At 41.5% G+C, this 21,935-nt stretch overlaps 1 protein-coding gene across 1 annotated transcript in view; it reads left to right on the forward strand.

Moving 5' to 3' along the window:
* The window catches only part of Tpst (tyrosylprotein sulfotransferase), a 181,247-nt gene that overhangs the window by 39,674 nt on the left and 119,638 nt on the right, over positions 1 to 21,935 (forward strand). The window contains exon 2 of the mRNA XM_033328479.2: positions 5,555 to 5,634. The gene's annotated coding sequence lies outside the window, so the exon portion shown is untranslated. The remainder of the gene's footprint in view (positions 1 to 5,554; positions 5,635 to 21,935) is intronic.

The raw sequence follows: 21,935 nt of genomic DNA on the forward strand, positions 1-21,935 counted from the left end.
AACGATGCTGTCTTTCCATTAGGTTGACATCTAGCGCAGCGAATGTTACATCACCGGCAGCGACCTTCTGTCACCATGGTCGAAATAACAAGGTTAATTAGTCCACGGGGAAGTTCTACTCGAAATCCTTCTATTAACGTCGTCACCTGCGAATCCTATTATCGTTGGGCGCCTGCTCCACCGGCATTCCGCAATTCGGCTGTCCCTCGTTTCTGTATCCCCCACGAATCGGCGACAATTAGTTCACTTACCGTCGAAATATTCAGCCGCTTCCGGTTCTGTCGGGTCGTCGAACTTGGCCGAGCGGTCACGTCGCGTCAACGGAGGCGCGTGTAAATTCGGTAACGAATTTAATTAGCGTTCCGCTTCGATGCGTTTTCACGCTGCCAACGAATCTCCTTCCAAATCGGCATTTTTCCACGTCGCGCAGGAATCACACGTTTAATTAATATCTTAACTAACATTTCGCTTTATTATTCTTGCATTGGCTGCTTGAGGGTTTCGTTGCTTATTGTAACAGTAACAGACGACACAATATCGAAGTATCGTACGCGTAGTTCGTGGTTACGGAACTAAATAGAATCTTTCAAAATTTTTAACACGATTTATCTTTCTAGTAAAATTGTGAGTTTTGAACGAATTCCATATACTAGCAAGGTTTAGTGATTACCGGGCTCTTATACAGGGTGGTTGGTAACTGGTGGTACAAGCGGAAAGGGGGTGATTCTACGCGAAAAAAGAAGTCAGAAATATAGAATAAAAATTTATTTTTTAATTTTTTTTTTTAATTTTTCCATCGAGACAACGACCTACAGTGAGATCCATTATGACGTACCGCACGCGTACCGAGCGGAAATTCAAAGTCGATTTTCTCGAAAACAAAGTCTCAAACGAAAAATTTTTATTCTATATTTTCGACTTCTTTTTTCGCGTAGAATCACCCCCTTTCCGCTTGTACCACCAGTTACCAACCACCCTGTATACTTAACAACAATAATTTGTATATCTCGCCTCGCAAGAGCTTGTGCTTTATATTTTCATTATTTTACCAAGCGTCTTCAATATCCTTGTCTTTAAATCGTAAAATACTGCTCGATAATGACTACGCAAATGTTATGGACAGGCCTCACACATTTTCGACAACGTAGATCAATATGTCTGTCTATGGCAGAACGATCTACCGTTTACGAGGGAATTCTGTGACGGATTTGCGTCTCTAACACAGTGTAGTAATTAATTGATCGTTACATATTACATGATCGTGCGCGTGTTTAAGAATAGTTTGTCATATAGCGTGGCAGTTGGACGAGTTTGATGGCCAGGCCTTATACTTAATAATCTCTCTTATCTTAGAAATTGAAACTGAGATTAGGCCCTTAACTAAACTTTAGTATGAATGCAATCTTTATGCGAGCTGTAACTAACTAAATGCAACTCGATGTTATATGGCAAGGCATTAGGTTGATCATAAAAGGAAAGGAACGAAGTGTTCGATTAAAGTCACGACAATGTCAATCTTCGTATCGACTATAGCCATTGTTTCAACGAACAGGTTGATAAGACCGAGATTCCTTAAGGTCCTCGAACCGGAAGATCGAGGTACAGAACACGTTCGATTGGCGGAGGGCCTGGTCTAACGTGCACACGCGATAACGAGGTTAATTAGCCCACGACGCCTGTCGGCGGTTCGTCCTGCTGCTGAATAATTTATCGACCTGTGGCAGGCACGTGTGTACACGTAAGTCTGTTGGCTTCGAAACCGGCTGACGTCGCTACCAATGCGACCGCGCGCACGCGCAAACTTTCGTCCTCTCTTTATATCCGTGGAAAATTGTTCCTCCTAATTAATTAGCTCCGGCCACCTTACGCGTTCTCCGATAAACTTATTAACGTTGAACCGAAGAGTTGCCAGCTTTCGCTCCGTGTATTCGCGTGTTACCCCCTTCATTTTGGCGAAATTGTTCGACTTTGTCGAGAACTCCGATGAATTGTTCAGTCGGAGGTAAGCAGTAGCAATCCCGAGTGGTATATAATTTAAACGACGTTCGTCGAATCGTACGAAATTCTTCGCAGATGTTTCGAGGAATCGACGTTGTGTTAATTGTGTAAAATGCACGACTAGAGAGTAGCGAACAGCAGGGTTGGCAGAATATTTGCGCAGTTCTCCGCCATTTACCGAAACTTGGAAATTCTCAGTATTCATATCGACGAGGGTAAGATGAATCGAATCCCATCGAACCTCGGATAAAGACTTCTCGAAGTCTGGTCGATGGAGGAAGATCTCGTTGCAAAGAGGCAAACGTCGCTGTTCGAAACTTTTGACCAACCGAGACACGTCGAGCGCAGAGAATTTGCTCTTACTCAGCCATTTGCTTCTTCTTGCTGGCTCCATTTAAATGGGAACAACGACGGAATTTTTGACTTTGAAACTCAGTCGGCCTGTCCTCGTCGTAATCGACGTTGATGTTTAATTTCCAAGTGACACCAGAAATGGATTTTCCTCGTTCGTATCAATTATTTCGGCGAGGCCCGCGTTACACGGCTATCGATTTCCCGTCGACCCTCTCTTGTACCGAAACGAACGAGATTTAACGGTGCTAAGGCTGAAAATTAAATTACCCTGGTACTAAAATATCTCTGTGAAGCTTCTACGAGTCGGCTAGAAGCTCGCGTCACCGACCTACCTGAATTACGCTTGTCTCGTTGCGCTGGGATAAACACCACTTTTCGCGAGCTTTATCTCCGCGAGTGCGACGAGGGCCACTCTCGCGCACCTACGCTAACTTATACTCGTTCTCCATGGATATGAGCGAAATACGCGAAAATTTGTTTATGAAAGCTGAATTTCGTGTTAAGATTCTGGCTAAATTCTTTGTAGTTTTCAATTCAATCGATTAGTGATAGCACCGAATAATTGTCAGAAGTTGTTGATCAGAGTGTAGCTCTGTATTTGTGGATTTTATATGTTAATAAAATTCCTGCAAAAACTTTTACAGCAGTGTATTTTATACGGTAGATGCTGAGTTCTTTCAGAAATTATTTATCTCAACGATATAGTGAAATTACACTTTGGATGGAAATTTTTAGCAACCAATATATGTAATTGTACATACGATATACATACATACATACATATGTAATATCAAATAAAAGGGGGTATAGGCTTAGTCTATCATATATTCCATTTCCAGTTTTCTCGGGATGGTATAAGTTGTAAATTTAAGGTATAAACTAAGAATCGTAAGAGCGCTGGGGAAGAGAGAAAGAGAGAGAGAGAGAGAGGGAGAGTGTGTAAGAGTGTATGCCTTGGTGACGTCAAAGCTAAATGAGTAAAGGGTGTGGTAGAAGGGTGCGAGGGTTGAGGGTCAGCATTTTTTTGACCTGGGAAGACAGAAGTTGTGAGCCGAGTGTTAGAATAGAACGTACGAAGATATTGTAGTCAGTTTTTGCATTGGGTATTGCTTGTTAAAATAAAATTAAATTTCTCTTCAAATAGAACATCCTTTTTTGTCCTTACTCTAGACTATTTAGATACTACACATATATACATACGACTGGAATCTTCTTGTAAAGTTCCGAATAGCTCGTGAATATTTCAAGGAAGAAAATCACTCGGTACTCAGAAAGAGTGATAAGGTAGAACCGATGTTATGTTTAATATCGTTGATAAGAATGAATTGCAATGATGACATAGGAATTCAAAACCAAAATTGATATCGCGTGTGGAAGATTAACGAAGCGTTGCACAAGCCCTGTTCCTTTGAATGCAAAGTAGATAAAAGCATCGCGACACATCGGTGAAGATGCTAAAACGGACGACAGTGTGCACATCTAACCGAAGAGCGCGATGAAAATCCATTTGCCAAATTACTCGAAACCACCAGTTTGTGAACTTAAATTCCTTAAATGCTTCCGAATCTCATTCTTTACAGTCCTTGCGATATTCGTGCGAATTCTGTACTCCGAATATCTTTTAACGCACTCTATGTATTTTTACATTTTATAATTTGATGCATTTTTCCATCTTTAATCGTAACATTACATTTCATCTTATCGATTTACCTTATAAAATGTGCTCGAACGAACGCAGAGAAATCTGAGATCCACTTACGAATAATCGAATCCTACGAGAAACAAAACTTTGATATCCTGATTCGACAGTTAGACGTGCAATTGTAAAGTGCTGTATTCCATCTATCCTACGTAAAAGATAAGAGTTTGCGCAAAGAAAGTTAAACGATTCTGGTGTATATGAAACATCTCGTTGTTCAAACGTCTCATCTCCAGTAATAACACGCGAAGGGAAAATGTAAGCTCCTGTTTGGCAAACAAAGGAATCTAACTCTGTAAACAGGTTGAAGATACGCAATGGTATAATGCTATGACATTTTTCTGGTTACCTGGTTTGTACGAGGAATCTGTCTGGCTTGGTACGTTCAAGCAATGCTGAAAATGAAAAAGGAAGAATCGTCGTAGCACGCGGATCTCGTCCAGCTTGTGGCTGGGAATACAGAGGGACGAATAAAACGAGAAAACGACCAAACCACCGGGGTTATTGTCTATTGTCTTGGTAGAATTCTGCGGGAGATTTTTGCCAGGCATTTCGTATTTTGACTCGTCGGTCGTCCCTGTTTACGTGACCATGGCAGAGAAGATCATTCTAATTGACCAGTCGAGAGTCGAGGCAGAATTTTACGTTTACCTGCTCGTTGCCCGTTATCCCGCGTCGTTTACCGAGATCAGTCAAATATTTTTGAACCCTTGGTTCTGCATGTTGTAGTATCGCAAAATGCAAATGAGGCTTGTAATTAAAGAAGGAAAATGGTGTTTATCAGAATAACACGGGAATAATTGGATATTTTATGAGAAAATATCTATAATACGTTGTTCACAATATCTACATATAGCGTGGAACTACGTTCATCCGAACACAGGTTGAATTCTATTATTTCAAACGAAACAACTTTCTCGTACAAAATTGTAAGAAAATATTATTCGCTACGCAATAACAAAGTTCTCGTGGAGAAGAGCTAAAGCAGACATTTGCAAATACCGCCAGGCCTATCTCCGTATAACAAACGTAAACGTACATTGCATCTCGCTATCTGTTCCCCGGTTTGATTCTTCCTAGCGAGACAATGAACATCGATCGAAATACGTTATCGGTTAATTGTTCGTCTCGCAGATGCGGGAATGCTGACTCGTTGCAGGCAACGTTCTCGTTTTCGAGTCGACTCGATTGCCGTCGTTCCGCATAACGCGAGGCTGAATCGTAGCACGATCGAAGGTAGAAACGTTGTCGGCGACACGATTATATCATCGTAGACCATCAACCGGGCGCGGATCGAATAATAATCCGGAAATTCACTGCCGCGTTCGTGTGGCAGGTCCGTGCGATTCCGTCTCGATATTCGTCTCGTTATTGCTGTATATCTCTGTCGGATCGTGCTACGAGGCATCCTCGTGATCCGTAGAAATGGAACGACGCGCAATGATCCATCGAAGAATACCATACGGATAGCTTTATTCAACGATTTTCTATCTATTCTTGCAGAGGGAAATCTCGACACGGAGAAAAGGTGGCAGCTGCTCTGTCCGAGGCGAGGATCGTGTTTGTACTGGCGTCCACGAAACGTGAGTGTTACACGTTTTCTTTTTAAACGATTGGTTACAATCGTCGTATCGGTTATTCGTAGTTTGCGGACGTTTATGCAAATTTATATTCTTCCGCGTATGATTGAACAAATGGTGTCTACATATATACATAGTTGTTTTACTTATTACGTGTTTTAACGAACGCTATAGTTTGAATATTTTATATATCTGCATGTTGTATACACGCGCTGTGCATTCTTGGACCTTCAAATTATCCAAAAATGTATAAAAATCCGTGGTCTATTTGTTAGCGACTCGCACGAGTTGTTCGTCGTTTGGTATAGATCTCCAGGTGTTTTTATAAGATACGTATCTTTATTGCTGAAGAAAGTTTTTAGTTGTGACGTTTCCGCGAACAGGACTTAAACGTGCCGTATATTTCTACTTTTCCGTGCGACTTTAGTTTCAAGCGACTCTCGGAGGAGAGAGTAGCAGTTCGTAGAATTCAGGATTTTTATTTTAGCCAAAATGAGACAAGATAGAGGGAGAGAGGGAGGAGGGTGGATCGTTGAAGCAAATACGTGTTTTCGGTGTGTATTCGTTAAAATTGGATATGTACATGTGATATTACACGAGCACCGCGAATCAACATTTCCTCGCGAAGGATGACATGGAAAATAAAATGAAAAAAGGATAGAGGAATCAAGAGAGAAAAAGGAAACAAATTGAAGTTCTTTTTTTTTGCCTGGTCGAGAGGTAGAAAGGGGTAGTTTTTAACGCGTTCCGCAAACTGCCACGAAAAGTGACGTACGTGTATACGTGCGTGTACAGTGCAGTTCGTTGATGAGCAACAAAAAAAATCTTAAACATTGTTACACCGGTATGTTGACCCCGTCGTTCTGGTCCAACCATTTTGTTTTTCGTGCAAAAACAGAAATATTGGGGATGGGGTATTCACTTATTTATCATGAAAGTAGAATAGAAGAAAAGCAAAAAATTCGGCGAAAAATTAGGCTGCCACGTACCTGTGACATGTCCCATTCGATTGTTTAAATTTCCTAAACATTGCTTTTTAGCAAATATTTTTAAACGTAAATTATCTCTTTTGTGATTTTAATTTTTCCAGCTTCGCGTGTTACACGTAAATATATCTTTCCTGAGATTTCATAAAGCACGACGCTTTAATACAATGTTACAACTTAATATTAAATTAATTTACTTATCGTAGAACTAGAACCGATGAAAACGAGAAACAGAATAGAAAATTATCAACTTTAGAATGATAAAAGAAAGTAGTCGATAGTATTTAAACTCTTTAATCCGGTCGTTAATTCGAGACCGCGATGGTATTGAAACGTTCCCTAAGCGGGGAGCAAGTTTCCTAAGCCGTTCTAAGCGATCCAATTGTGTTACTTTAATCGAACTGAAGAACTCGATTCCGAGTAGTACTTAGGTCGGTACAGTTGCTAGAAACGCATTACTTGGAAAGGGATCCTCTCCCGGCTGGCAAACACTCCTGGGGCTTGGTTGTTCGCAATAAACTGGCACTTTGGTCCGGCAACCGCCGTCACTCCGCTTCAGAAACTCGAACCGTATTTCTCTTCGTTCTGCTCCACGGATAAACCCGAATAAAAATATAAATTGGAATAAAGATATCGAATAAATCGCGAGAATTTTTCTCTAACAGAGATTTTTCATCGACACGGTCTTTTTATTATCGCCACTGACAGTTATTTTTCGGTGGATTTTTATATTGGAATATTTTTAATCGATCTAAGAATCTACGTGATTTATTGCTTACAAAAAATAAGTTTCTTCGTTATGACGCACGAACAAAGACTTGCACTTAAAAATATCGAAATTACGAAAGACGCAGATTAACGCGGAATGAAGGAAACACAGGGAAAAGGCGAACAAACGAGAGGCAAAAGGAAAGTAGTGTGACAGCTGGCCTGAAACGAGTTGTAGGAACTCTGCAACAGAAAAGCGAGAGCTGAAGTACCTCTTTTGAGGTTGGCCTCGCTTCCCCATTGCCAAAGGGTTGCACGTACGAGGCTCGAAAGAGGTCGCACAGAGAGACGCGTCACAAGCTCGCAAACGGTGATTCGTCAAAGACAAATCATCACGAACCGTGCACGGGGTAGAAGCTAAGGAGAAGCGGCGAAATTCGGCCAGTCGTTTGATGTTAGCGGCATCTCAGCGCGTCTACAAAACTGGCGTGACTGATAAGCGAAGCTAACGCGAATTTTAACGCGTTGCCTGAAATTGAAGCGGCTGTCGATCACCGGAAAGCGTTTCGCGCCTCTCGTACGGGTGACGGCCAGCACATGGCTGGTCTGGGTTAGGTAATCGAGAGCCATTCGAGCGACAGCACTCGCCGATCGACGGGTTCCCTCGTGATTGACGATTTCGTTAAATCTCCGGCCCGATTGCTTGCTTACCTTTTGCATTTTTATTACGAGTCTGCTAGAACGTTTGAGCTTCGATTTCACGATAGTATAGAAAATACCGTTCGTGTAATACCACGACATAAAGGTAGTCGGATAAAAAATAACAATCTTTTTTCATTAGTCGTGAATAATAGCTGACCTATTTTAATCGACGTGTATTCGTACACTCGAGGACTAGAAAGATAACATAAATATGATTGGAATAATTAGTAACACCCGATGCATTCGTACATCGATATATTTCTAGCGTAAAATAAAATCGTTTATAGCTTGAGAGAAACAAGCCAAAAACTATCAGTATTTTCGTACATCGATATTTTTCATCGTTTTGATATCTGCGATCGTCCGATTATTACGAGAAAAATTGTTCCCATTCTCATCGTTATCACGACGAAAGTATCTCGACATGGTAGATAGTGTGAACGGCGGAGAATAAAGTAAAAATAGTGAAATAAATCAGAGAAGAGCTCTTTGATTCATTTGACGGTTCTAACCGCGCGCTAACAGGGCTGATCGTTAAGGGAGCTGCCTTCGTCGTTTCATTAGCGTCGACCCGGTATACATCTTAATTAATGGCCGTGTTCGCATGTGCACGCACCACAGGCGTTAATTACGCGTTATCACGGTTAATTGCTTCTTAAACCTTTTCGAGTGGCGGCTCTCTTGCCAAAGAGCGAAGGAAGAGGAAGATAGAATAGAAAGAGCGTTTTATCGCTGAAAGCCTCCACTTCCGGTTTGAGTTCAAACGCCGTGAGATCGCGATTAAGCCGTTTCTCGCGTACTCGCTTTCGAACGAAACGATCGTTGGACATTTTGACGCCTTTTGCACGCGAACGATTTCGCACGCGTAAATGAACGTACAAAGAGAAACTTTGTTCAGCGAATATCGTATAATCGATGAATCTCTGGCGAGCAAAATTATTTGTGTGCGTGTCTCTCTTTCTCTCTCTCTCTCTCTCTCTCTCTCCTCTCCCTCCCGATGGTAGCGAGTGTAACGCAATTTCGGGATACAATTGCCAGTTTCGAGCACCTGGATTAATGCCGAGTGTTTAACGGATATTGATCGTGTCGAGTCGTCGAGTGAATGGAGATATCGTTAAAGAGCTACCGTTCGTTGTTACAGTCTAGCGGAATTTATCGTGGAAAATTCAGTCGACCAGTCCGGATAGAGGATTCGTTACAGTTTCGAGTATCTACATCGTTTAATCGCTACTTACATCGATTTCCAGAATTAATTTGCGTTGTACTCGCGTTGCCTGGCTTTTACTTTCACTTCCAATTGTTCCGTAATAACTTCGATTCGTATGTAAGAAGTTGCAAATTGTTGGCTCAAAGAGCTCCTAACGATAGTTTGTATCTTTACAAAGGTATTATATCATTAAACAGCGCATTCAGTGTCGCCCGTTGTTTTGCTACTTACAAAGTAACTTGGTAATAATTTCTTGAAAGAAACTTGTCCCTGTTAACAAGCTGTTGCTCGAAGTAGATTCTTACAGACTTCTGCAACAATCAGTCGTTTTGTCGCGAATAAAAAGTGTTTCGTAAAAATGACAATATTCGTCCGACGTTCTTTCTGTTGGTCTAATTCGTTCCAGATTAATTATTCATACGTATTCGTCATTTCCATTCATTTACGTTATATGGAATGCTTCGCTATTTTGCATAAAGAATTCTGACTCGTTGTTTTACGAGATTTTACTACGAAACTCATTACCTTTTACAGACCGCAGCGGAGAATGCCAAAGAAACTGGTAAATATGTATTAGCATACAGTGGGATATCCGCGTTGCGTGGATCGGCAGGAAATTTACATCACGCGGATCTTGCTCGTATGTCGTAATGATTCGCGAACGAAGTGCGACGCGGACACAGGTATCGGATTAAAAATGTATAAAGACTCACACACGTGCTTCAGACACGCTAATGAAAATAGTACCGGCGCATTAACACGCTGACCAGAATCAAATATGTTCGTTAATGTCCGAAGCAGCGTGAATTAGTACCACTAATTACACGCTAACGAGACAGAAGTGAGAAAGGACTGCATGTGGCTGGACGTGAACGCGTATAATTACACAATTTATTTTGTTTGTGTAATTCTAACATGCTGGAGTATCGATTGTCGTTTGCGCGACGAATGATCCAATTTCTTTTTCACGTTATGCTGACGTATTTTTCCAGGAAATATTAGATATCACTTTATATCTCTATCGCTAGAATTGACGATATGTGAACGTAATCTCGTAGAATATTTAGAATAACTGACGATAGAGTGACCGACAATGAGTTTCGAGTATTTAATCGGTATAAAATTGAATGCAATTTGACAAAAATGCGAAGAAATATGTCGTACCGATGTTTGCGTAATTTGTCTGAAGCGAGTGGAAGAGATTGTAAAATAGAGGAAAAGAGAACGTGCAAATGTAAATTGTACGAGTATTCAAGATGCATTTACGCGGTAAACATTGAATCGAATTGAGAGTGAAAGTTATTTTACGTTGTCGAGTTGTAGTATCGTACTGAACTGTATATTTAGGAATTATTTTATTCTACTCCTGCATTTTGATAGTTACATCGTTAACGAATAAAAAATTCCCACAAAAAAAAAAAAAAGGAAAAAAAGAAACGGATCAGATATCCTAAACTATTCGCTAGAAACTTTCCACCACTCTAACGCAAGATCCATTCGTGTCAAAGCAAATTACGACATCTCGACTTGGAATCCTCGGTCGGGTTCTCCTGGTGCACGCGTTACCTCAAACGCGGCGGTAGATCCAAGGATTCAACCTCAATTTCCTCGATCGTTTAACAGCGCTGCTTATCTAACTCGGTGCTGTTCCCTGTTATTGCGATCATTACGCGGACATGGAATTCAATATCCTTATCGGTTGGCGTCGCATCGTTGCATTCGGTTCTCTCGACGAAGCGACGTTATTTCGACTTGCAGAGGATACGACGTGGCTCGATGGTCAGACGTGGCGGAAGAGGGTGGCTCGAGAGACAGAGCGAGGGTGATGAAAATCAGGCGGTGAAATAGAAAGGGAAAAGCGTGCGCGTGGCCGTGAGCCTCGGCTTGGTTTAGGCGAAATTGCTTTTGACCGGGTCTCTCTGCTCGCATGTCGCGAAAAGGAGTCCCTTTAGCCCCCGGTAACAAGATTTTACGGGACGTGTGTGCACACCAGGCTCTTTTCATCGAACTGTCCCCCGTGTGTGTGCACGCATCCCGACCAGAAAGCGCGTGGGCCGTTCGCACCAGCATTCGAATGAACGACACATCGTTGTGCAGGAACTGTCAGCGGTTTAACCGAATTTCAACGCTGGTGAAGACGTAGGCGCGAATTCGAGCGTTAATGACTCGAAAACTCCTCTTCGTCTACGTTTCTCTCTTTCTCTCTTTCTCTCTCTCTCTCTCTCTCTCTCTCTCTCTCTATTTACGAGCAGTGCGGGCGAAATTCGCAATGGGTGTTTAGTGGACGGGACGTTTCCTGAATGTGGAACGAGGAAGCCTGGTTCTCGAGATTGTTTGATGAGATTTCGTTTGTGCGAGTCGGGCGTGTACAGTGTACACATGAGATCTTTTTATAGAGTTATCTTGCTGTGTTACGCATGATTCTCTAAGGAAAAGTCACGCGCTTGCAACAGTTTGCAAACGTCTTTGCAAATCTATGCCGAATTCGACGCTCTATTTTCTACGATCATTCGAAAATGTAAAGACAGCTAAACAACAGGACAATAGACCGTAAATTCAATCAATATCGAAAGACTCAGTGGCTCGCTCTTCTATCTTCTGCAACATCTATGGAGTAACACCGCTAAAACACGTCTTAGATATTTAACGAACAAAATATTTGCCCACTCTCGATTCAAGCTACGTCTTTCTCGAGATTGTCTCGCAAGATCTTGTTCAGGCTACTTTGCCATGGATTAAGCACGAGTATAATTTCTCCGCTAATAGCTCACGTGAGCTCGAAACCGTAGGGGATATGTCTCGATATCGTAGTTGGAATCGGCGTTCTCCGAGTCTAATCTACTCTATTGCCTCTATGCTTTTAATGAATCAATTTTGATAAAGAGGAGAGAAACGTCGAACAATTTATCTATCGAGATATTCCAAGGATGATTAAGTATAAAGACGATCCTCGCGTATAGAACCAATCTATGGTCGTAAGTAGAATACGTTGCGTGGTTCGAGTAGCCAGACTCGTAGAACGAACATTGCATATTTGAATCTCGAACCACTCAGCTGCTTTCGTTCGCGCTGTGTTCTTCTACATTTATTTATCTCAAGAGCAACGATCGTTGAATATATCCGAGTATACAAGAATTTTCTAGTATAATCTTTACAAATGTCGAGTCAGCACGATATATATCGCCGGTGATTACGTTTGCGTAACCCCGTATTACGTGATATTCGCACAGGCATGCAGTTTGCGGCAGGTGCATCCGGATCCGGGGATAAACAGTGCGTTGTAACCCATGTGTATATAGTGTACACGCGTCCACCTATGTATATACGCGCATAATATGATCGGTAATAAGCTTATTAAATTGTTGCCGCGTAATACGAAATAATTCTACTGCGCATGAAAATTTCCTCGATTCCATGGAACGCTTTTTCAGTTGATTTGTAGAGTAGCAAGAAGCATCTCCGGTGGACGACACTAATTAAACGTCGATGCAACTTACAAGGAGCCGCGGACACTTTGCGAGACACTTAATTAAATCCGATGCTCGCCATTTAAGGTGCGCAGATTCTTTTAATTGAGGAAGCGTGCCGATTCGCGGAACTCGCACGGCCCATTTTCACCAGCCGATCTTTCATCATTTTTCCTGAATGCTGACTTTTTGCTATCACTGAAATACGAGTCTTTCAACGCGCAACATCAGTTTCATTATCTACATTTTCGTATGTTAAGAGATAAATTTCGTACAAAGCTATTTATATTTTGTCGAATGTAGTTAGGCAACGAAACCGAGAGACCAATAAAAGGTGGAATTGATTAGTTTGTGCGAACTGGGATCCACGTCACGCGCGGTGAACGCGTGGAAGTTAATTTAAATTTAATTAGAATTTTGAATATATCGGGATGAATTTTGGATGTATTGGGATAAATTTTGGAAGTTTGTAAAAAGACACGGATAATCTCGACTGTCGGTGGAGGAAACAATCGCACGAGTGCACAAATTGAACAAAATTAAAACGTATCGTGTGTTTGCGAGACGGCGGCGCTACCGGGTGTTGAAGACATCGTTACGAAACGCAATTAAATTCAAAACATTCGGCGGTCAGACGACATTCAATTAACGAATTTTAATTGCCACATCGTTATCGCGAAAGCAACTTCGAATTGCGGAGAGGCCGCGATTCAGTCGTGTTTTATGTTCCGCGGATTTTTCTCGATAACCGATAGCCCACAGTGTGGTTAACGTTGTTTCGCCACCGTGGCTCTTTGATTTACTTACGCCGGTGATCCGTTAAACCAAACAGCTGTTTGCATATTTATATTCGATTAGTGCCACTAGCGAAGAACTGTCCGTACGTAAAAAAAAACTTACAAAAAATCCTCTGTTTATTCGTAAAAACAAGTTCGAATAAGCGATTCATGAACGATAAACCCGTAAAAAAGCTAACAACCCCAGCAAATAAATCATCGTTGCGAGTAAAACCGCGTAATTGAAAATTTCAACAACTACAGTCCGCGTATCGCTCGTGTATTCAAATTGAAAAATTGAAAAATTTGCCACGCGAAAGTTTCGATATCATATCAATCCCCTCCCCCTTGGCGTCGTGGTAAACGTCGAGTCGTAATTTCATCGGCCAATTTTCCAACTGTAGCGGCCCATTTCCGCGAGAACGATCGTCGATCTCGAACGAAAGCGCGTTCATAATCGCGCAACGCGTTTGTGCGATCGCCGAAACAGATTCACTCGCTTAATATAATCGCACCGATACACGCGTCGCTCGTTATCGTCCTAGCGTTTTCGTCGCCGCGTTCCCGTAAATTGTGATTACGTCGGGCAAACCGATCCTAACGAATCGACCGATATCCTGAATTATCGTCCTTTAGGTCGGACATCGCGCGCGCCAATGCGAGACCATCGCGTGCCAACCTTTTCTGCCCTCGTTTTCCAGCAGCGCGGAAAATATTCTGCTGGTAATTCGATTGCAGAGATGCCGTGACTCAAGGTGAAACTAGTGTACGGACTCTGTCAAGCATGCTTTGCTTTTACAATTTGCGATTCGTGGCGATCGAGTGCGAATTTTGAAATTTTGCAAATTTCTACTCGGGTGGAAAGAATTTTGGAAAGAGAATTGTCGGCTGCTTTCGAATAAGTGCGTTACGTGAAAGAAGGAAAGAGATCAAATAGAATATGTTAACTATGCGGAGAGAGGTTCCCTGCGTAAGATCTCTAGCATCAATTACGCGAAATATTTCGGTTATTTATCGCTAGAACGATGAAAATCTTTAAGGAATTTTAGCGATGCTTTGTTATTAAACGATACGCGATCCTCGACGAGGCGAATCTTGTGAACGCGACAGAAAAACGAGGATCACCGGAATGTTCTACCTGTCATACTTACACCGTATATACGCGCGTTATCTCTTCTCAGCCTTACTCTCGTACTGAGACTCGGTTGATGCCAACTGCTGGGAGATCCAATGCGGTGGTGCCCACCGTAACTAGAAATCTTTGCTTAAATCGATCGATCGTAAATTAATCTGTTTCAGTTTCCATGACAATTCGTTAGTAATGAGGCAGCTCTATTTTTCTATAATTTCGATAAACCACCAGGAAACAAGATCAAAATCATTGAAACTTATCGATAACGAACAATAAACAATTTTATCTCAACAATTTCGAACGATCTCGAAAAACATGGAACAGAGAATCGGATAATTCTTCCTGTTCTGATGTCGTGCACGAACAGGAATTTCCAGGAAGAAACTCTATTTCATTTCGTATTCGTATCGGGGATCGCCTGCTAAAAACGAGCAGCGCGCGTTTTGGAGCGGTGACAGGCAGATTCGATTTTCATACGGTAGTCGCCAGTCACCGAAGTGAACGAAGGTGAACGAGCTGCAATTAGCACTGACAATTATCCAAGAACCTGCGTCGTTATCTGATCTGCTACGATCGATCAACCTGGCAAACGGAAAAGAGCGGACGCTGGCTATCGGAAACCGCCTGGTATGTTCACGGTGTCGCGTACGAGGAGCGCGTCGCAACGTAGGAGGACCGAGGGCTGTCATTAGCGTAGTTTTTCGTGGGAAAAGTCGAGGTTGGGAAACGCTGCATACGACTCGGACGTATCTAACGGCTGACCCGAATTCCGGCGAGAGTCCACGGACTCGTAGGTGGAAAACGAGACGGTGCACGCGAGGATGCAACGTTTCGCGCATAATAATTACGTACGCAACGTTTAACAGCCTTCTTTCTCCGATACTCGCTACGAGGAAAATTAGAAAACGCCGATCGACTTCTTTCTTCGCTGACTTTGACGCGCCTTTTCCCTTACTGGTTCGCTTGCTTAGGATTTTTTAAGTTAACGGTACATTCTTCGCGCGGTTCGTCAATTACTTCGATAGTTGGCGAATTTTGACGAGCGACAGTGACTGGTTATCTCAAACGGCGTAGTAATTTAGGAAATAAACTCTATTTAGTAAATATCTGAAAATATTTGTAGCTTACTAGAGCGACGATAATCTTTGCAAAACATCAGTCGTATTCGCTTCCTACGTTATGATAGTCTTAAGTAGCTACCTGTCGCTATATTGTAAACGTTCAAACAAATCCAATTTCAAAGCAATTAGTTACCAGTCTGTATAATACATATATGTACATATTGTACAGAACATACACACGTTGGTAACCATTCATTTCTCTATCTTCCTCTTTAAACAAATCCATTTGCAAACGAACGTTCCTAAGAAACCAGCCCTTAAATGCATCTCGATAAGACGTTATATCGTTCAAAATACAAGATGTCTATCTATCAAGAAGCTATACTGGAAGTAACGCACGCATGACGATAATCGAGAATCCAGTGGCATCCAATCCTTGCTAGATCCCCTGGTACACGTACCTCTATTAACCTTAATCAGCCTGGCGAGCAACTCGAAGCATCCAGCATGAAATCCAAGCTTACGCAGTCACAAAGCCGCGAATAGGTTAAGACACCGAGCTCCCCTTATCTCCTTCGTTCTCCTCCGTATCTTAGTTTCCACGACCAACACTCGGCCGTTTTGAATTCTCCAGCGGTGATTTTGCAACTCGTCCACGTGGCCACCTGTGTTCTCGCAGTTTCATCTTCTTCCGTGGGAAAACGCGTACGCGGGTTTCGTATGCGCGACATCGCGAGACGATCTACGGATTAATCGAGCAACGGAATTACCGTGCACGCGACAAGAGAATACGATGCCCGCAGCGTGCGTTTAGAAGCGTGCAGCGGATGATCCGCATTCCACCTGTCTTACAATGAACCCGACCGGGAAGTCGAGTTGACTGATGCGCTCGAGAATGCGTCCCCCGATGCGGAATGATTTATGCACTTGCACACCTCGCGTTGATTACACCTTTCCCCGGGTCTTGCACGATCCTACAATGCCGTTGCTCCGCAGTCTCTGTGCTCTTTCGATTTCTCGCTGGCTATGAAACGAGCTGAAAGCTCGCTGTTGTGCATCGAGTACGCGCTGATCGCAAAGTTTGATTCTAAAATGCGATTTTAATTGCTGCGCAGATTGATATTGCTTTTTATACAATTGCTTCTTCGTGGTAATTAGCTCAAGTGTGAGATTTGATTCGGTCGATGATGATGACTAGATAGCGGACTTTATGAACGTATTTTTACGAATGTAGTAGCCGCTTCTCGTGTAATTATTTCTTCGTGGCAATGAGTTTCAGCTTTCGATCGCTTAATCTTTTCGAAGGCGATAGCATTTTATGCAAATTCATATTTTTATGAATGGATTTTATTAAAAATAGTAGATGTATTAAGACTTTTAAATTGAGACTTTGTATCGTTTCTCGAATGTTTTGTATTCACGCGCGTATTACGTACGTTCTTTGTCGTTAAATTTCTCGTAAACGCGTCTGATATCGTTAATCCACCGATCCCACATCAAGTATGCTATTCAATACCTGCACAAAACAGCTAATGATACAGGTGCATTAGCCATTCTTTTCTCCAATATAGAACGAGAACAATTCTGATTCTGAAGATCGGTTTTACGATAACGCTCTGACTTAAAACAGATTAAAGAGAAAGAATTCACAGATAAGATCGATGCCTAAGTAATTTAATTCGCAACTATTTAAGAGAGACGGTTCGTAGATTAGAGATCTTTCGTCTTTCTACTTGCATTACGATGACGCGCAGACTTTCACTGATGCTGCTTCGTACAGAAGAATATAACTACGATTGCTTTCTTCTAGAATGTGTTACGCGCGATTGCGGCTTCGTTAGCAGAATATATCGAATTCTCCAACAAACCTTAACAAACTAACGGAAACCTTGACAACAGTAAAAACGTTATACGTCTCACGATGACTTGTGTTTCCGTGGTTATGATTGCACGGTAAAGAGGAAAATCCACAAGATCCCAGCGGGGATTCGTTTCAAAGCACAGCGCAATTTCTCGCGAGTGTAACACGAGAATCAAGCGCTGACGAATTCCTCGACCTCGTCCGAAATTGCATCCCACGCGATACTTCTTATCAAAGGGAACTCGACGCTTGCCTCAGGATTCTAGTTAACCGCACGATTGATATAATTATCTCACTGTCGTCCGTTGCTGTTCTCTGTTATCGTTTCAGCTTGGTAAATCCCATCAGCTTATCGAGATTCACAAAGTTTCGATAGATAATAGATAGGTGCAAGAGATTTGATTGATTCTATCAAGTTCTTGCAGGTATACGATCTTGCTCATAAATCACACGACGCTTGTTAATTCTAAACACACGCTTTGACCAAATAGATCTGCGATAGGATTTTCCAAATATAGTACGATCTAATTTTGCTATAATACACACGGTATATATAGATATCGATTTCACGTTATAATTATAATTTCGTAGTTGAGTTACGTAGCTTGTCAATATTATTATTAAACGAGGACCTAATCTAAATTTATCGAAAATCTTTTCAAATTTTCACTTGCAAAATAATCTTCAAAATTTAGACAGGCGCGCGTTCCAAGACTGCGTACGCAGTTAGGAACTCGTATTTATGTAGGTGTCATTCGTTGATTGAGGGAAATTTCATCGGCTCTCTGCAGCACGAAATCTACCCCATCGATGAAAATCGAAGGCTAACCAGACAAGCTCGAGGAACGAAGCTTAAATGGTAATTTCCCAGATCAGCGTAAATTGCTCATTGTCCGAGTGGAAGAGGCTTCGAGCCCGTGTGCAAGGTATCTCGCGTGTATTGTCGAACTTGCGCGCACGAAATGAACTTCGATCGTAGATCTCACGTGTTTACGAAGTACTTACAAGACGTCATAACGTAGACAACCACGGACCTGTACATCGTGCATGCATAAACGTATGCAACGTCAATTCTCTGCCAGTTAAACGAGATAATACGTTTATGGTAACCCATTGCTCCGTTGAATCTCCATTGAAACATAAACGTTACACAACGAGCTGCCAGTTTGGCCTTGTCTCGCACTTAGACGAAACGCCTCATTACTGCGATCTTTTTCGACGTCACAGACAAGGCCCATTCGCAAGTTACATGGATGCTTCAGCGATAATAAATTGTCACGAACATGATTCAAGGAAAATCTACTAGGCAAAACTACCGGTGCGATATTATACAATGTGCGATACAATTAACCCCTTGACCTACAACTACGGCCATAGCCCGTAGTACGGTGATCGGACCAAACGTAAATGTTACGGACATAGCCCGTCGTAGATGATCGGACCAAATGTAAATATTATGGGCATAGCCCGTAGTATGATGATCGGGCCAAATATAATATACAGGGTGGTTGGTAACTGGTGGTACAAGCGGAAAGAGGGTGATTGTACGCGAAAAAAGAAGTCGAAAATATAGAATAAAAATTTTTTTTTAATTTTTCCAACGAGACAACGATCTACAGTGAGATCCGTTATAACGAGAAGCGATAAAGTGCGAAAATTCAAGTACCGAGCGAAAATTCAAAATCGATTTTCTCGAAAACAAAGCCTCGAACGAAAAATTTTTATTCTATATTTTCGACTTCTTTTTTCGCGCAGAATCACCCTCTTGTACCACCAGTTACCAACCACCCTGTATAATAGCTTGTTTACGTTTTCGGCCAAAATTCTCGAACGTAAATCGTAGATCGTAGAGATTAATACGTATTGTTGACTACGCTTCGTTCGTTTGTTTATATTCTCCATTTGTTTGTTTACTCCCCCTTTCTCTCTCTGATTTATTTACAATCTCCGTTTGTTTGTCTACAATTACTGGTTGTTTGCTTAAATACACAATAATTTGTCTATATTTGCGTTGAACATAAGATTGTAAGGTAAAAGAGATCGTTGACATCCACCGTAGTAGCATAAACTTTTCGGAAAGTTCTCGACAACGTGGAAAAGTTCACGGTGCACCTTCTATGTAACGATCCTCTCTAACCGCTCTAACTCGATCTCATTCCTTGAAAGCAGTGGCTTTTGCCAATTTTCCAATGCACGCGTACTCGCTATTTAGTCGAACGCGCGAACAATGCATCGACAAAGGTCGATCACCCCCGTTCGAGACGATCCACGGTAATACAGCCTGCTCTATATCCGACTGACACGCGCACTGTCACGAAAGTACATCGCTGCACCGATCTATTATGGACGTTAATTGGTAATTATCAGGCACATCCATCGAGATGCGGTTGATGCTCCCGCGTTCTCAAAAATCACAATTTCCTCTCAGAAATCTCACGACCAACTCCCTACTTCTTCTTAAATTTCCAAGTTGCGCAAAATTATAGTAATTTGTTCTTTACTCATTGAGAACTAACGTTGCGATAATTCTTTTTTTTCTTTCCTCTTTTTTTTGTCGTCATTTTGCATTATCAAATTCAGCGTTTTTAACGTTGCAATTACGAAAGGGAAAATTCCAAGGATTCGCTTGAAATTTCTTTCTTGTCACCTAGATTTTATGAAACATTACAAGTTTGGTCTGTAATATCCGTATCTTGTCTGCGTCATACTTTTTATCTTGTCGAATGGTTTACTCCGCGTATGCATGATAAATAGACTCTTGTTCGTTCGATTTGTTCGTTCTGTAATTATTCCGGACGATTAAACGGTAACGTCGAGACGTTAGAACGCTTACAGGAGACTACTCGGCCTCTTAAAGTGTCAGCCAGTGTCAGGACAGTAAACTGAACGCTACAAACTCAAGCGCATCCTTTACACGGCCAATAGACCGGCTAATTAACAACGTTAACCATAATCATGGCTCTCGCTGGAATTTCTTGTTACGAACGAACTTCCACGAATGTAGTTTCTATACAGTAATCACTGTTGCATTTAACTCGACTAATTTTGAGGGATGACGGAAGGTTAATTGGAAGTATATAAATTGCAGCGAGACAGCATGACGGGAATAGATTGCATTGTCTCTGATTTGATTAATCGGAGGAGGAAAATTAGGGTGGCAATCTCGTTGCAATAATTTATACATCACCCTCGAGTATTTTTCAAACCAAATTTTCTGTCTCGGTGTTGTTTCTAAAACTCAAATTTCCAAGTTGGTAACGATCGGCTGCTTAGTTATTTGATTTTAACATAGATCACAGTGACGGAACGCCATGAATCAATTCTATGGCGAGTGATTTGATTAATCGGAAAAAGTTATGCCAGAAACCTAGAAATATTAATTGAAAAACCTGGTCAGAATAATTCGCTACATTACACTCAGATATTCTTAATATCCTGTGTTCTAAATCAGTATCATCGCTTTGGAACCTAAAATTTGCAAATTTTACGCTCAGCTATTTAGCTAACATAATGTAACCATAGTGATTTCGATACTTGTTAAAGTTTCATATGTCAACGGTCGCCTAACACAACCACGACCCAACAGCTCGATACTCGTACAACCCTTTCAGTTGCCGCATCGATAGAGCTTATATCCGATAAGCTTATCGATAAACACGATAACTTGGTTACACGGTGTACATCGAATGAATTAACGTCAACTGAGAGGAAAGTGGCTATGGTGTATGGTGTGCGCGAAAACTGGATCCACGCGAAAATCACGAAAGTTCGTTGTGGTTGAAATCGGATAACGAAGAATCGGTATTAGATCGTTGGAATTACGCAACGCGCTGATCCAAGTCGTTAAATAATATGTAGTACTCGTATTAATAGGAAACACAAGTGTTAATTTTCACGCACGATGACGGTAATAACAGACGGAAAGTGGATCGATAACAGATGACCCGTAAACGGAACATCAGCCACTCCTCGATAATGCAACTTCTGTTCTGAAAAATATGCGTGCACGTAATTGACTCGCTTTTCGAGATGGTAATAAATTCTATATATTATTGTATGAATTGTTTCATTGTCATTGTTTCATGAAAGTCCTTTCTGTTGAAACTTTTAATAATTGGAATAATTCATTTGAAATAAAGTACACTGCGACTGAAGTTATTAAAGTTAGAAAAATACTGTTTATATCTTACCGTTGAAAGCGTATTAATTTAGCTGACGGTACGTAACGTTAAAATTAGCAATGAAAAATTAATCGCTGTTAATTAATTAATAGTTGTGAAACAATTAAAAGAATTAAAATGTATTAATGTATTTATTGGTGTTTGTAAACGAAGAACCTAACAATAAGAATTCTTGAAGAACTATAACACGTGTAGCCAATTAATCTTGTTTAACGTGGCTCGG

This window comes from Bombus vancouverensis, chromosome 3 (assembly GCF_051014615.1).
Source record: "Bombus vancouverensis nearcticus chromosome 3, iyBomVanc1_principal, whole genome shotgun sequence".
NCBI lineage: Eukaryota > Metazoa > Arthropoda > Insecta > Hymenoptera > Apidae > Bombus > Bombus vancouverensis.